Source organism: Temnothorax longispinosus, chromosome 2, assembly GCF_030848805.1.
Source record: "Temnothorax longispinosus isolate EJ_2023e chromosome 2, Tlon_JGU_v1, whole genome shotgun sequence".
Classification (NCBI taxonomy): domain Eukaryota; kingdom Metazoa; phylum Arthropoda; class Insecta; order Hymenoptera; family Formicidae; genus Temnothorax; species Temnothorax longispinosus.
This window is the reverse complement of record NC_092359.1, coordinates 17,330,339-17,344,215: the sequence shown is the minus strand read 5'-3', so window position 1 is coordinate 17,344,215 and position 13,877 is coordinate 17,330,339. Positions and strand designations below refer to the sequence as shown.

The window sequence follows — 13,877 nt, the reverse complement described above, 5'->3', positions numbered from 1 at the left end:
CAAGCGCGGCGGCCTCGTTCGTCACCGCCGCGCGATCCGCATCCGCCTCGTCTCCTCCGCGTTCTCGCCGTTGCATCCGGGATCTCCGCGACTTCGACGACGAGTATTCGCGACGGCGGCCGGGCGTGCGTGCGTGCGTGCGTGCGTGTAAGCAAAGAGAGAAGGGGAAGAAGGAGGCAATAAATTGACGGATCGATCGCGCGGTACATGGTACATCGCGCCCGACGGACGGCGAGGTTGAAGACAACGAGGAAGGAGGAGGAGGAGAGCGAGGAGGAGGTTGATCGCCTCGGCGCGGGACGGTTTCTAGGCTAGCACGTCCGGCAATCCGACGGAGAGGAGCGACGGCGGGCGGGCGTCCGTTTTATCGTGCGCGGGGTGTCACGGAAAAGTGCGTCAGGCAGTCTCGACAGTAAGCGAGAAAGAAAGGGAGAATGTGCGTGTATGTGTGAGAGCGAGAGAGAGAGAGAGAGAGAAAGTGAGCGGGAGAGGGATGAGGGTGAGAGGTGGTGAGAGGGAAAGGGAGCGAGTGACGAGGCGATGAAGCGTGCGACGTCCCCCTTAGCAGCGATCATGATAAAGACGACTTGTGTGTCTCGGATTCCAGAATACGCTCGTGCACATCGAGGAGGAGGCGGCCACTTGGTTGGACGTGATCACCGCCGCCGCCGCCGCCGCCGCTGCCGTCGTCGCCGCCGTCGCCCTCCTTCTTCCTCCCCCTTGGCGCGATCTGGAGTCCCGCGTTCCCGACTGGAGCGAGGCGCGTTCCTCGTTTGTTCTGCGGCTGGCGAGGCTGGCTTCCTACTCCGCAGGTGGTGCGTAACGAGGCGGCGAAAAAAAGATCGGGGGGAGAGACAGACGGCGAGATAAAGAGAGAGTGAGGGGGGGGAGGGAAATGGAAAACGGCGCGTTATCGGCCGTTTCCGAGCCCTTTGTCGATCGCCACGCCTTCGAGGCTGCGTTTGCGCCACGTTATTTGCGCAACAGTTGGAAGCTGGAATTTCGTCTCCCCGAAAATCACCCCCGCACGCGGCCCAAGTAAGGAAGGGAGAGAAGGACGCGGACGCGCCGCGCTGCCTTCCCGTTTCCCGCCGTCGCGTCGTCGGACGAGGGCCCAGGAGCAGGAGCGACGACTCCACTCGCTGGCTGGCTGGCACCACCGCCGCCACCCGCCTTCGCCACCACTACCACCACCGGACCCCCCTCGCCCTTCCGTCGCCTTTTGCAAGAGGGCCGACCGTCGTCGACAGTCCGTGAATCGTGCGCACACACATGGCCGATTGCCGTACGTTACATGCACTTATACGGGGTGTACCCGAAGACGCGCGCCTTCCTTCCTTAGTGGCTAAGAAGCGAGACGGTGGTTGCGGTCGGTTTCGAGGCATTCCGTCATTACTAGGCTAACGTGCCCGGAAAATTAACAATCTAGCGTCCGCTGGTTGTAAAGTCAGATTTGAGGCTCGACGATCGTAGAGTCGTTAACTTCGTCGTTAGATTAAGATCGAGGTAGTTAAGAGAGTAGGGGAAAAAAAGTTATGATAAAATCAGAATTTAATCGAGATCGCGAATGATAAAGGACAGCCTCGAGCAGGAAGAAAGTCCGCGATTTCCGGAACATCCCGTATAACCGCGTCACATCCTTGTATCGTTTCATACGCTAAATTTAACGACTGACCCGATCAATTAACGGGGCTCGGACGCGAAGGCGTAGTTGCGTGGCAACGCTCGTTCCAATTTTCTTCGTCTTCTTCACGTAGCGTCATCTCCATCTCGCGGATATTGCTACGCGTGTAAATTTTTCGCCGAGTTCTTTCCTCATGAAATTCCATCGGTAGATCGAGATTCAATTTCGCCACGATCGTCTCACGCAACACGCCGCTTCGCGCCACGCACCTCGAAGGTGAATCCGATGCACCCATGCAGAGATCCCACTTTACGCATTGTTAAACGACGCCTTTTACAAAATTATGCGAACTCCCCGGAATCAAAAAAGTGATCTGGCCTACTATTATGCATCAATATACCGATCGGACACGTTGCGACAAAATTTATAAGATCTTTTTTTTTTTATCAACCTACACCAATCTGGCATCGTAGATTAATGATCAGCTTGCCATTCCCGGTCGTTACTGTCGACACGTAAATCGACACGCGGATGATAGATAGTAAGGAACTCGTGAAAAAAAAGACTGCCTATAAGAATAGCAGACTCCCTTCTCCTCCCATCCTATTGCGAGACTGCCGTCTATCCCGTGCGGCTCGGACTAAACAATGAACATTCTTATAGCGTTTTCGACTGGACCGGATTGAGTCGCTCTTAGAGCGATTAATGACGTCTGTCATAAATTCTGTCTTAGGTTGATGAATAGATGAATAATCAAAACCCAACCCATATTCGACTTATACAGTTGCATCTAGCATTCTAGCTAAAAGTCTCGACTAGACTTTATAATAGGTATTGGTCCAGGCAATCTTATGCTATGCATATACAACTATTTTGAGAGGGCCCTTATTTTGTAACTGGTACCTAATCCAGATTCATTTCCGGTCAAACACATGTTCATAGTAAATTGGATCGAATCGCTCTGCGAGCCCGATTCAACCCGGTTCAGTCGAAAACTCTATTAAATGTTCCTTGAATGTCTTGTGCGGCACATTCGTATCCAGCGAACATTCTGAATGTTTAGAATTCTTTAATATCCGTCGATATGCCGACGAACTTTAAAAACTTTATGCAATTTATAGTAATTTGCGAAGCGACATTTCTATCTTTGAACATTCAGAAGAGTCCCGAGGTAATCTTGGGACGAGTTCGCGCTGGATATCCGTGAATGTCGCACCCGCTCGGCGATGCCGATCGACGGAGTCGCGCGGCCGTTCCTCCGTCAATCGGGCCGTGAGAGACCCGGCAATTCCGCCGCTTCTTCGGCGCCGCGCCATTCGACAATCCGATCGAAGCGCCAGCATTTTTCCAGAGCGGCGGAATCGCGGAGTCGCCACCCCGATCGCTGTTCTCCGCTGGGCCCCGCGCGCGGCCATGTAGCGCACAACGCACACTCGGGGCCTGTTGGGAGAAGGGCAGGAAGGAGAAGCATCAACAGCGGCCTTGAGACTGAGTAGCAGCCAATCCCAAGCCTCCGCTCGCTAAAGGAGGTGGCGCGGGATTGGCTGAGCGTTCTCCACGATACCAACCGCGACTTCCGGGCGCTTCCGGTCGGGACCACAGGCCGATTCCCCACGAGCGGCAGGGGCCCCTGGTGAGTTTAGCGTGCAGGTAACGCCGATTTTTCTCTATTTCTTCTTCTTCTTCTTTTTCTTCTTCCTCTCTTCTACTTCTACTTGTTTTTCGCCTCTCTCGCAAGCACTGTCCTCCCAGCACTCTGTTCGAGCAGCAGCGGCAGCATCTGAGAATTGCAAGTAGGTGCCAAATGCGCGATGACGGGCCGGCTTTTTCCCGCGAAATTGTGAAAAATCGAGATATCTCTAATATCGCCGATCGACGATCGAAATTCACGGTGCAGTTTCGGTAAGTTCAAAGAACCGGTGCCGTAAGTGTGAGAATTGAGAAAAGGGACCGCCGACCGTGGCGTCTCCCCGTAAAATTTACGATCGCTCTCAATAGTTTTATTTCGGAACTATTCAAAAAAGAATTGGTAAACCAGTCTTTCTTCGGTTTCCTAGTTTTGTGTGTGTGAAAAGAAACTAAGAACTGAAACTAATCGTAAACCGGTGTTAGTGTAACCGATCGGCAAGGATCATCCTGCAAGTGGCATTCGAGTCCGAACTCTCCGAAAATCAGACCGGTTTTGTTCGTCCGAGAGGCTACCACGCATAAACTACGCGATAACTAATACACCTTTCTTCGGCATTTCGGTATGTCACTATCGCGAAACATTCTCGCACGATCGACGCTGGTCGGTTATTGCACTCTGCAAGTTCCGAGATCGGTCCGACCTCGACGAGTTCGATTCTTGATACTATACGAAAACATGATTTTTCGTCTCCAGCATCGGGATGTAATCTCAACGAAATAACTCCGGGTTTCGCACCCCCTTCCGGAGCCGGTCCCACGCGAAAGAAAACACCCCGGCGAATTTGCCGGCACATTTATCGCGGCGTTTAATATAAAACAGGCTCCTGAACGCAACTCGACGGTGACTGTGCAGCACAGGAAATCGATCTCTTGTTCTCCCGTCTACATTTCTCTTTTTGTATGTATATATATTTTTTCTTTTTTTTTAATATCGCCCCGCGTGCGCGAAACGCCACTCGACTTGGCGACTTGGTGATATACGCCCGGCTCTCTGTGTTGCGGCACAGGAAATCGATCTCTTGTCGATCTTTTTTTTTTCTTTTTCTCTTTCCTCTCCTGCGCGCAGAGAAACCCAGCGTTGCAGATTGCAGAGCGATTTTCGTTGCGATTGAACCGCTGATTAATCGCTGATTCGCTATTATCATTTTCCCCTTTACGTCACATATAATAAATACACACAATCCGTTCTACAAACCTTGGTGTTGGCCCCTAATTTCTCTTTTTTTTTTAGGGGGGGCAGTTACACACACACACACACACTCTGCGGCTGCGATATGTTACATTTGGTCCAGCCGATATTTATATATTTCTTTCTCACTCCTCCCCTCGGTCCCCTCAGCGCACACGAAACCAACGCTTCGGCTCATTTTTACTGTGCAGCTTGATTCAGTTTATCAATAAAGAAAAAAAATAGACCCTCAGACAATTACTCATATAAACTCAACGGGCGAGTACTTGTGGTTAGGGTGCTGTATTGATATATATATTACATATGCGTTAAATTACCATATATTATATGCTCCCAACTGCACGTACACTTCATTATCGGCACTCCCTTGCGGAATGAAAGCCTCCTTAGAATATACGCTCTTTGCTAAGTAGTGCCGTACCTTTAATCATGTCGACGTGAGTTTACGGCCGTGAGAGTGCGGCGCGGGGCGCCCATAACTCAATCCCGCCGCATCTGCGCTAACGATCGACCCGTAAGACGTGCCATCCTCGTGACTCTCGGGGTCTCGAAAGCAGGAAATGAAGCCGGTATATATTGTCGAGGTAATTTTTCAATGTTTGCAGGTACGCGAAAACGCGCCTCCTATCGTCGCACGAATAAACGTAAAAAGGTTGCTTTCGCGTTTCCATTACATCGAAATCTTAAGCTAGTCAACGTAATATCGGTGTCAATTGTCATTTAAAAACACAGCTTTCGTTCGAAAGCCTAAAAGAAAATCGTTTCCAGGATGTGATCTTCGAAGGAAGAAAGTATTTTCGCGCGGCGATTCACGTCCATTTCAATCTCGCGCCTCGGCGAAACTTGTGGAAGATAATTGTTTGATGTTCTTTACAAGATAAACATTTCGGAAAGTGTGTCAAGGGATGAAACAGATAACTTCCCTTTCGATGCCGTTCGATCGCGACTTGTACGATGCGATTCGTGGAAACCGCGTCGTTCGTGTTTATTTTTCGTTCGCCATCCTTACATCCTTCCAAGCCCAGTGCCTTTGGTAAGAGAGAAAACGCGATATCTCTTCCTCTTTACTAAGAAACGAAGAAAGATACATGTTAAACTAGAATTTCTTAACCTTTGGGAAATCGAACGAATTTGAAGCTTTGAAATGCGTTTCACCGCGGTCTTTTGTTGGATAATGTTCCTCTGTGAATTATTCGACAACATTTTTAGGAATTATATTTAAACCGCAGTAAACAGGAGCTCATTATTCATTATAATAATTTTTATTTCAAGTGATTTTATACAATTTTATATGAGGTGGCCGAGAATTCTACCTTATTTTCATGCAATAATTTAATTAGCACGGAGATTTTTTTCGTGTCGAAGCTATTCTCCATCTCGCTGTTTTATTTAGCGCGAAAACAGAAAAAAAATCCATGAGCGCAAAGTCCGTTGATCCCCGAAAAAAACCGAATCGTTTCCAGAATTGCGCATTTCTTCGGTACACTCGCGAGCGATCGAGCGGCGTATCGCTTCTAAGCGCGTGCCTGCAAAAAGAGCATCGGGTCCGAAGTAGAAAGGTGAAAGCGTACGCGAATCGAACAATCGAACACAGAATCCGGTCGCGATATCTCTCCCTGGCCCGATCGCTCCCGGCGGCTTTGATCGATCAACTCTGCCTTGGTGCCGCGATTCTACGATCGTGATCGCGCCCGACGAGAGACGTCGGGTCTCATTAAACGACGTGACGAATTTGGAATCGTCCGTAAGCGTCCAAATTCGTCGAGGAGGAAACGTTTTTCTTCGAAGTTTCCAACTACAGTTTCCGACGTGACGCTTCAACCTTGGAATTAAATCCCCGCTTGAGGCCCACTTGTGAAATTAATCGCGTGGAACAACGTCGCGTTATCCGCTTATACACTGTTGAGGCTTAACTAGCCACTTCTGCTTTCAATGCTGGAGTAATTCTCGAAATTGCCAGCGTATGTAGCCCCCATTACCGCGAGAGTATAACTGTACAGGCGAAGAGATACAGTGCGTACACGTTATACGTTCAGGGATAGATCGGTATCGCGACGACGTGATAAATGAGTAAACTGATGTATTATCATCTAAGTACAGTTAACGCGGACCGATTTTCGCGCGATTGAGCCCCGATCTCTTTCTCACGGGACGTGATTCCTGCCAATTAAATCGAGGCCGAGACGCGAATTACATTGTTCAGCCGAACATATAAGCCGAAATGTCGTTAACCCGTTTAATTGCCACCCGCGTGCCCGACGTGTGTGTGCATCGCGCCCGCGACGCGCACGCGGGAAGGGGGACGGGGGGGTGGGAGACGAAAAGGCGAAGGCGGAGGAGGAAAGGGCTCCCCCGACTCGCCTGCGAGCGGACGATTCTGAATGAAATTTATTCGGGTGGCCAAGACAGCGACAGAGACTATAATACCATCAAGTGCGCGGTGCGGCGCGATCTTCTGAGAAAATAAACTCTCCCGCGCTTCCCATCAGGCCCGGCTCGCGCGCGATCTTCTCCGACTCCGACTTCCTCCGAGACTCGAGTTCTCCTCGTTGAAACCGATCGGGGCTCTCCTTCCTTTCTCTATCGCCCGTGTCCGCAACGTCATATCGCGAAAGAGCGAGCGGGAAAGAAGGAAGGAGAGGGATAGATCGCGCGCAATTCGCTTCGCAGGAGGATAATGAAAAAAAAAAGAGGAGAGACGAAAGGAAAGCCGGGATAGACGCATCCAGGGAAAAAGAGGGGGGGAAGGAGAAGAGCGCCGGGGCGAACGGGATATCGAATATGTTTTTTCTTTCCTTTTTTTTTTTTTTGCTTCGCGGCCCCTTCTCTCGTCTCCTCACACGCGTATATTGATTTTTAGAAATTCTTCGTGAGACGGCCGAACGAGCGCGCGAAGCGCACCGGCCATAAGAGCGGCGCGGCGAGGCGAGGAGAAGGAAGAAGCTCGGGGGAGGGAAGAAGCGGCGCGCGAACCACCCACGGCCGCGGCGGCGTCGGCGGCCGCCTTAGGGCGAGCGAGCGCGCGGAGAGGGATATCCTTGATGCGAGCGAATCTGCATTATTCGTGAGAGCGTATATTACGAGGCGGCGAGAGAGACGCGAAGGGACGCGATGCGTTACCAAGCTCTTTATTCGCCGATCCCCCCTCGAGCGCGCGCGCCCCGAAGTTCCCGATGAGACGCGGGGATAATCGTAACATCCGTCTTTGCGACCCTCGCGGTCCCGCAATACATTTGTCGGTACATCTATCTCGCCGGAAAAGTTGCGGCGAAGAGTCGCAGGATGTAAGCGACGTAGCCCGGGGGGAACGAGAGGTCCGTAAATGCAGCTTTAATAATACGGAGAAAATTCTCGGCCGCTCGTCGGCGCGTTTTAGGCCTTAGGCCTAGCCGCGCGCTCTAGACGGCCCTGCGAGTCTCGCGGTCGAGAGCAATCGAAGGCAGTCGAAGTCGTCCGAGCGCGCGATCGGCTCAGGGGCGGTTGGGGGGGGAGAGGTGGTGGGCAGGGGGAGGTGGAGGGGCGCAATCGCGCCCCTGCTATCCCTACTCCGCGCGACACGTCTACCCCCACTCAGTCGCGGCAGAGCCGTCGGTTTCTCTCGCTCGCACGGCCGTTTCCTCCACTCCCGCACCCGCGGCGTCTTCCTTCTCCGTCTCGCTCGATCCCTCTCCCGCCGTCTTGCGACGTCTCGCTCGCACCCGCTCTCGCTGGCTTCGCTCCGCTCGTTCTTAACGTCAAACCACTTAGGGCCGCGGACCTCCGGCAGTCAGTCGATCTTTCCTAGCGGCGTGGCATTCCGGCATTTTCCACCTGATCGCGCGCGCGGGCGGTCCGACAAACGCCATTTTGATCAACGTTACGTCGCGCCGTCGTCACCGTCATCGTCCACTCACGCGTCGCGAGAGTGAGACAGGAGTCTCGTGCGTGAAACAACACGGTGCACGTCGCATGTGCTCCGCGGCCGCGCAGCGCGTCGTCTCGTATCAACATCTGACGGTTGGTTCGACTGAAGGAAAGAAAAAAAAAACAATATAAAACGTGTCCCGTATAAACTTGCGTGCCGCGTATGTACACCGTAAAACCGTGACGCGCGTTGTCAGTGCGCGGTGCCGGTTTGGTTTCCGTTTTTTTTTCTCGTCTCTTTTTTTTTAAATTTTTTAATCCGCTCCTTCGCCCGCGCCGAAAGCGGAGAGAGACGGAGAACGAGAGGGTGCGAGAAAGACGGAGTGACGGTACGGCGCCCCGTGCGTCAGACGAGGACGGTGCGACCCGGGACGGAAAAGGACATCGGGTGTTGTTTTTCGGTCGCGCGCGCGAGTAGACGAGTCACCCGCGGAGCGGAGAGAAAGAGTGCGTGACCCCCGCGCGTGAGTGTGAAACACCGGACGGCGACGACGACGAGACGGGCAACGGCGACAGGCGACGTCGTCGTTCCCCGGGGTGTTCCGCTATATATAACGACTCCTCCGCTGTAATCCTTCCGCTGGCACGTCCGACGTTCTCTCGCACCGGGAGGCGCACAAGCGGAGAGCCGGGATCCGGTGGACAGAGCGTGAGTACTTACGCAAATGTACGCAATTCGGCGTGTGTCTCGCGTTTCGGTGCGCCGCTCTTCGGGCCCCGTCGTCCCCCTCCCTTCTCCCCTGCCCTTCGTCCCCACGCGCAACGCGCCCGCACGCACGCACGCACCATGCACGCTCGCTTACATTAAATCTTGTTTTTTTCCGCCTGCAAGGCACATCGCCTGCCATGTTTGACCGGCGTCTCTCTCTCCCCTTTTTCATTCCGTCTTTGTGTCTCTCTGTCCTTCTCCCTTGTTCCCCTTTCATTCTCCCATACAACCGTCTCTCTCTTTCGCTCTCTCGCTCGCTCTCGCTACGTCAGTTTTTCTCCCCGCCCGTCCGCTCGTATCTCCCTTCCGCTATCTCTCCTCCCTCCCGCCCTCCCTCTTCTCCCGTCGGATGCGTGCGCGAATGCGTGTACCACGGGGGCGATCGCAAAATTCGACGGCGCGCCGCGTCGCGCCGCGTCGCGCCGCGCGATGTTGACAACGAAAGACGACGACGGCGGTGGCGGTGGCGGAGGCGGAGGCGGAGGCGGTGGCGGCGGCGGCGGCGGCGGGCCGACGTGGACGACAGCGGCCGCTGTCAAGCGCGACCGACCTCTCCCCCCTCCCTCCGTTTCGTCTTCATTGACGCGCTCTCTCGCGTGTTGTTTATCCGTTTCTGCGTAATTCGTGCGTGCGCCAGGAGCGGGGAGTAGGCGGGCGGTGCGGGGGACGGAGCAGCGACACTTTGAGGAAGGGTTGGGGGAGGGAGAGAGCGCGAGCGAGCGAGCGATCAAGCGGAGTGGGGACGCGCCGTCGAGAGAAAAATAATACGGGTCGTAACGCGCGGCGTGGTGCCCCCGCGGCACTAAGCGAGTGCTGTTGTTGCTGCTTGCACGCGTATATGCGTGCATGTGCGTGCGCGCGCGCGTGATTATGTAGCTGTATGTCTGTCTGGCGCGCGTTTCTTACGCGTTTCCCGTTTCCTTTCGGGACCGAACCGTGGGCGAGGGGGGCCCTCTTCGGGGGAAGACGGGAGAACGGCCGGAGGCTTCTCTTTCGCGCGTGCGATTCTCGCGGTGCGAACTGCAACGCGATAATTGCCCCTCCCTCTCCTCCTCCCCCTACCGCTGCCCCCCCCGTCGCGTTTCTTTATCTTGGGGAACCTACGGGACGACTGTTACATGGCGCGAACTACTTCGCTCCCCGAGACAAAGGGAAACGTTTTGCTCCTGGCGATCGCACGTGGTAATGCCGGCTTATATCTCCGACTGTAACAGTGTATATTATGTGTATTATGTAATTATTCCGAAGCTTTATACGAATTTAAACATCTAGAGGTACAATAATTTACATAAGAACAACGGGACGTTTTATTCATAGCGCGAACGACACCGTGACTTCTCTATTTTTTTTGCCGGCAACGTTTATATTTACGGTAGCGTCTACCGAGTTCACACTCGGCTGAGACCTCGCGTTTGAACTTTCGAAAGGGTTAACGATAAGATCTTGACGAGACGCGCGCGCTCTTTACGCTCCTGCGTCTGCCTATTCTCACAATTTAAAGGCCCCCGTTTGTGGAGCGCGGCCGCGGCCGCGCGCCGGCCGGCTCATTACGTCGCGTCGCTCCACAGCCACGGGAAATGCAATCGAGACAAGTGCGCTCTCGAGCGGGATGAACGACTCGGGAGACGTATTATTTACAGCCAATAGTACAGCCGGCATCGATTAGCGCGGGCGTTCGACCCCGATACTTCTCCCCCGTCGTCCGTATCGGAGCTCCGATCTTGAAAAGGACAGCCGTTTGAATTGGTTAACTGTGAAGGGCGATGCAACAGGCCCTTAGGATCGATCGCGCGTACCCGTACGTTACCGACGTTACTGACGTTTACCGAGAGCGCTAATCGTCGCCGACTGAATTTTCTTCGCCTATTTATATCGCAGCTACTGACCCGTGATACAAAGAGAGGCTCACGGAACTCTTTAGTCTTAAGATCTCCGAAACGCCAATAAAATATAAAAGAACATAGGCGTGAGCGTAGTTAAAGCGCGCGCACTTTCGAAACGGTACATTATCGGTTAACGTGAATAAATATAATATGGACAACCAGGGTCAATATTGGCCGGATAAAATATAAAACGTTGCGACAGTTTTTATTTAAAATTTTAAATTCAAGCGAAATTTACACTATTGTAGATTCAATCAGATTTTTCGCTGCATATCCGATGTTTAATTATGATGATATTTAATATCGAGCTTAAAAACCCGACTCCGGCTGGTGTCCCTCGAAATTTCCCCGTCAAAAGGTCAAATCCCGATTCGTCTACGTCGTCAAACTTTAACGCCACGCAAGTGGGACACCGTATATTTATTCCTCGCCCCTTATATCTTATTCTTGTGTTCCATCTTGTGCCTCGGTTCTCTCTAATCAGCGTTAGTTATCCAGCCCCGTTAGCGTGACTGATCCCTCTCCTCTCGGCCTCTGCCTGCGGACGAGATCGCCTAATTTATCCATATGTGTTGCTATCGCGTGTCAACGAAGAGTCTAAATGCGAAAATTGTCGCGCAGTTTTTTTTTTTTCAAAACGGAATATAATTTCAGTGCCGGTGACTCATCGCGGCGGCGCGGCGTCGCGAATCGAGATTATAACGGAGTGGCTTTTCCTCGAAATCCGCCACGCAATAAAACTGCGAGCGTCGAGTTAGCGCGACGATTATTTTTGCGACGGGGATTTTTGCTTCCGGGAAAAATGACGGCAGGCTTGCCTATACTTTTTGTCGTCCCGCGAGCGACGCGCAAATTGAAGTCGTAATAATATCTCGTCGTTACACTGTATACTCATATACCCTGTGTTTGCCTTCTTCGTGGTGGACGACAAACTCGTCGTTCTGAAGTGTCGTCTAATATTGATCTGAGAATAACTCCGAATCAAACGCAATAATATTGCATGTCAGGAAAGAGGAATAAGGATCATCTTTTTCCCCAAGAACTTTCCGAGACAAGTTTCTTTCGTTCCTTCGTATATTTTCTCGCTCGTGTAAGATTGCATTCATCCGAGAATATTTAAGATAAATCTTATCTGCGCACAATTTTTTACAAAAGAAGGTCGCATTATCGCTCGGAAAGCAATTGTGATACTCGCAGTCGTTTCAATTTGCTATCAAAGGAAAATTCCAAATTTCCAATTTTCGTTGACAGGACCAATTTTTAGGAGACCCAAATATTATTTCAGGAAATCTATATGAAATTTTTGTTCTCATCGATGTGAAATAAGCCTCGTTTCTCGCGCCGGCGATGTTGTCAGACGCTCGACATTTGAAAATTTATTTTAACACGATTAGCGCTGACAAGCGTCAGCACTCAGCAGTTCTATGACTAACGCAATAATTCTTTCTTCTTCTTCTTTTTTTTTTCGTTGTCTTTCTTTGCGTTCCGTAACATCGCTTTTTGCGTCGCGGCGTAATGCGACACGACGACTCCTCGCTAGCACTGAAAATCGATTAAACCACTTTTATTAATCGTCGAGAAAAAACTTTCGACCTTTTTTTTCTGCACGAATTGCGTTATCACGGCGGACCTTGCGTCACGATTCCCGTTGACGCATTGTGGCTGCAAATTGTAAAACGCTTTGAAAACTAGCTGCTACTTGACGTCATCCGCGATCACCTATCTTACACATGATTTTCTCGTCACGCAAACTGCATTGCGATTCTATTTGTCGCATCGAAGTCCACGGGGTTTTTCCAAAAAGAAACATCGATCGATAGGAGCTAGTGTTTTTTTAATTAGTACGGCGTAACACTATTGAACATTATTTTATGCCTTAGCAAACTAGTGTTTAAAATTCATTTTTATCGGGTTTATTAGTGGCATTAGAAATACACAAGAAAATGCGAGATTAAAGACATTTTGCCTTAATTTTCATTATAGTATAATTTTACATTGCAATGTTAATTTTCCTTCATCGAAATATAGCGGCAGTTGAGTGATATTTAACCTAGGTTCCCAAGTACTTCAGGGATAGGTCCGGAACAGACGTGAACGCGAATCATCGATCGGCGACGAGAGAGGCGCCTAAGCATCCTAAGGATCGTCGATAATCGGCAAACAAGCGGATAATGGACGGTTTCGCATATACCGCTGCTATAACTCAATTACACCTGCGGGATATAATTGAAAAACCGATTGGCGGTAATCGGACACGATTATGCTTCGGAACGCTATATCCGTTACGCGTTAAATGTTTACACTCTGTGATGGCATCGAGCTGCTGTTGTGGAGATATTATTGCTGTGCTGTTCCGGCAAAATGAGTAGCGACGTGGTGTAATATCATATGGCATTATATGACTGTTTAGTTTAAGGAAAAAAGGTGGTATAAATCCTGTTTTGAAACGCGGATGTAAATAACACGGTCTATAGTTTTAAAACTGAACATAAAAAATAATAGATTCGCGTACGATGAGCCACACCTCTTAAGAGGCCTCGCATCAAAATTGTGTAGACCTCGGGATTTTTCAAAAGCGTAGAATTTCGTAAAAACTATTCGATGTGTACTAAATTTTACGTTAATATCGGGTAAACTCCGGCGCAATGTTATCGCTTTAACGGCGAACGTATATGATAGACGATAAATTTTTGAACTATAAAAATATGCAATTTTTTTATGTTACGTAGATATGGCATATTTTCAAAAATGCATGATATCGCTACATAGTATCGCGCACATACTCAAATCCGCCAATTTATTCCGCACACGTATCCCCCTTCCTCTCTGCAATCCCTCTCTTTCATGGTATGCACATCCTACGAGTGCAACAGTCGTTTT

The 13,877-nt window shown here is 50.9% G+C and overlaps 1 protein-coding gene across 8 annotated transcripts in view; it reads left to right on the top strand.

Moving 5' to 3' along the window:
• The window catches only part of LOC139808545 (uncharacterized), a 105,109-nt gene that overhangs the window by 620 nt on the left and 90,612 nt on the right, over window positions 1-13,877 (top strand). For 3 of the 8 annotated variants that reach the window (XM_071770642.1, XM_071770651.1, XM_071770640.1), the window contains exons 1-3: window positions 105-412; window positions 608-1,285; window positions 2,976-3,257. The gene's annotated coding sequence lies outside the window, so the exon portion shown is untranslated. Of the gene's footprint in view, window positions 1-104; window positions 413-607; window positions 1,286-2,975; window positions 3,275-8,087; window positions 9,055-13,877 lie in introns of those variants that run through there. The other 5 variants (XM_071770643.1, XM_071770647.1, XM_071770645.1 and 2 more) reach the window with 4 other exon arrangements.